Source organism: Brassica napus, chromosome A5, assembly GCF_020379485.1.
Source record: "Brassica napus cultivar Da-Ae chromosome A5, Da-Ae, whole genome shotgun sequence".
NCBI lineage: Eukaryota > Viridiplantae > Streptophyta > Magnoliopsida > Brassicales > Brassicaceae > Brassica > Brassica napus.
Genome location: NC_063438.1, coordinates 14,451,883 through 14,455,328, shown reverse-complemented (window position 1 = coordinate 14,455,328; position 3,446 = coordinate 14,451,883). Strand labels below are relative to the sequence as shown.

The following is a 3,446-nucleotide window of genomic DNA, read 5'->3' as shown; positions in this document are numbered from 1 at the left end:
ATTTAGGAGGGAGGCTAGGATACTCCACTCTGATTCGAACGGCATTTCCTTGTACATCCCTCACCTCCACCAACTTGGGAGGATCATTTTCCAAAGTAATTTCGATCTTTACCTTTGTATCACCGAAATGATACGGATCGAGCCTTGACTTCTCAGTGTGTAAGGGCTCTCCAATCGCACTAGCCACTACACTGATGCCATCAAGAGAATACAGCTAAGGAGGAATGCTTTTTAAAACAGCCCAGGTAGGGGCCGTTCTAAGATCTTGATCTTGGAAATTGTCTTCTATGGACCACTTGTAGACTGAGAAACCACAGTGATCCACTTGCCAGTATCCTACCTGTAAAACCCAGTCCCTAGTTTGTACCGAGGGAATGTAAATTAGACAGCTAGTACTTGAGAGGGTACGAACGGTGATGTTGCCATGCTTTCCCCACACCGGGTTCAAATCGGCAATGATTTTTGTCGGGTGAGGTCTACGGCCATGGAATTGAGCCACAAGATGATCTTTCCACATCTCCGACGCTTGGAGTAAGATGGCCGGAGGAGCTTGCACTACAGGAGTACCATCTTCGAGATAGGTCGGGTCTGATATCTTTCTGAGGTTTCTGAGAGACGCTTTGAACCGTTCGGCATACGTCGGAGCAGAGGGGGCTGGAATCGCTGCCGGAGTAGAGGGAATCTGGAGTTTGACTTCGATTTGATAATCAAGAACCTTGACTTCCTTGTCCGAAAGCTTAGTTGATTCCAACGGAGGACTCGGGATCAACGAATCTGACACTAAGGAAACCATTTTTTAGTAAGAAGGAAGGGGAAAGGAGATTCTCGTCCTCAGGCGAGAGGCCCGGTGACGGCTGCGACAAGGGGGACCTAATCGCACATTTTTCGCAGGAGAGAGAAAGTTAAACGTCGACCTGAAATTTTTTTAGTGAAAATTTTTCGCAGGAGAGTGATACTCACATGTTCGCAGAAAGTCAAACGTCGATTTGGTAGTCTAGACTTGAGATGTGTATTATTTATTAAACGATAACAACTAAATTATGATACTCACATGTTCTTTTACTTTTCCAGGGCAACGAAGCGTGTCAAACTTCTCCTCTGTTCTTAACAATCCTCCAAGAAACTTTGAATCTGACCGAGATTAGTAATAATCAGTCGTACTATATATAAACTCTTCTCTTCCCAATTCATTTGCCACATAACCAATCTGAAGAAGAGATATAAAAAACAAAGATATAAAACCCACTCTCAATCTATTAAAAGTTTCCATTATCATCCCAAAACTAATCGAAGTTACATCCAAACCCATCTGTTGGGTACTCATGTCTTCCAGGTCGATTTACCGTACTCTTCGACCGGTGCTATCATCTTCGGTACTATCATCCGGTTTAGGTACTGGACATGGAATAAATGGACATGTCATCAGCCACTTGCCCACTATTCGGTTTTTTAGCTCCGACACGCCATCTTCGACAACTGGGAATAGGCAGCCGGAAAATCCTGTCCGAACGGCCGACGGCAAAGTCATTTCCACTTATTGGGGTATACCTCCGACTAAGATTACTAAACCGGACGGTTCAGCTTGGAAGTGGAATTGTTTTCAACCATGGGATTCATACAAACCGGATGTGTCCATTGATGTAACCAAAACATCACAAACCGGCCAATTTCACTGACAAATTCGCATATTGGACCGTCCAATCTCTGAAGATACCGGTTCAATTATTTTTCCAGGTAATCTAGTAGAACTGTTCTATCGATTGCTTATTAATTAAAGAAACAAGAAAGAATTAATCGGTTAAAAACCTTGTTTTTTTCATAACCCGACTATATGAGTTAATTATGAGGGTTGTTTGAGAAACGTCTACATCTTGGTGGAGAAAGAAAAAAGTGAGTTGTGATTAGTTTTTGGGATGTTAGTATTTAAAAAAAAAAAAGATGATTAGTGAAAATTTTCAGTGATTTAAACTCTCAGCAATACTTAAAATATCCTTTTGTTAATCATCATCTTAGACTACCGACTTAGCTTGATAGCTAAACAAGCCTTTGATAAATACCCATACACGCATATTATATTGGACACTTATATTGCCTAATTTCAATGTATATATATTTTGAGTATAGAGGAAGCATATGTGCCATGCAATGTTGCTGGAGACCGTGGCGGCGGTGCCAGGAATGGTGGGAGGGATGCTTTTGCACTTGAAATCTCTACGGAGGTTCGAACATAGTGGCGGATGGATCAAAGCCTTGCTCGAAGAGGCTGAGAACGAGCGTATGCATCTCATGACCTTCATCGAGCTCTCACAACCCAAATGGTAAATTACCGATTTAAAATACAACGTATACAATTGAGACAGTGAAATCAAATATCGACTTTTCTACATTTTGGTTGAGTTCTTGAACCAACTGTGGTTTGACCTGGATCAGTTATCTAATTGACAAATATTTTCATAAATTTTTGAAAATGTATAACTGATTTATCCTTTTGAATTTGTTTTTTAAGGTATGAACGGGCGATTGTGTTTGCGGTCCAGGGTGTTTTCTTCAACGCATATTTCTTGTCTTATGTAGTTTCTCCCAAACTTGCTCATCGTATCACTGGATACTTAGAAGAAGAAGCTGTGAATTCTTATACGGAGTTTCTCATTGACATCGATGCCGGAAAGTTCGAAAACTCACCAGCTCCGGCCATCGCGATTGATTACTGGCGGTTGCCTAAAGATGCGACGCTGAGGGACGTGGTTTTTGTCATCCGAGCTGATGAAGCTCACCACCGAGATATTAACCATTATGCTTCGGTAAAGTTATATATTTATTTGTAAAATGATATACAATATTAGGTGTAAAAATGTGAATTTCGCTAAAATATGGGATTATTGTTGGCAGGACATACAATTTCAAGGACGCGAACTCAAGGAAGCACCAGCTCCGATTGGATATCACTAAAGATCATGCGACACGAATTTGAATTATAACGATTAATAAATATATTTTCGTTTGTTTATAAATTTAAAGTATTTTGTAATTTATATGTATAATAAAAAATATTATTTATCATTACTAGGGTCGGTCTGCGCTACGCACGGGATATGATTTACGTGCAATGTATATACCTATATTATTGTCTATTTTTATTGCGTAAATTTTATATTACGATTTGTTAGAGAAATATATTGAAAGGAAGTAGATTTGAAAATATCTCTCACAAACAAATTCACGCGGGATATTTGTTGTTGTGTGTGGTTTTGTTAAAGTGATGTTGTTTTGTGGTAATATTTTTAAATGAATATTGTTGGTGTTGTCAATGTAGTATATAAGAGTAGGTGAGTTTATATATTTTGTGAATCTTTTATCAATGTGTTGTTGCGTGTATTTAGTATTCGTTAGTGATGAAGCAGACCTTAACTGCAGTCACAATGTAAAATTGAATTCTGAGATCTTTG

General features: G+C 39.3%; 1 pseudogene; it reads left to right on the top strand.

Moving 5' to 3' along the window:
* Window positions 1-1,149: 1,149 nt before the first annotated feature.
* LOC106429567 lies at window positions 1,150-3,060 on the top strand (annotated as a pseudogene).
* Window positions 3,061-3,446: the final 386 nt, after the last annotated feature.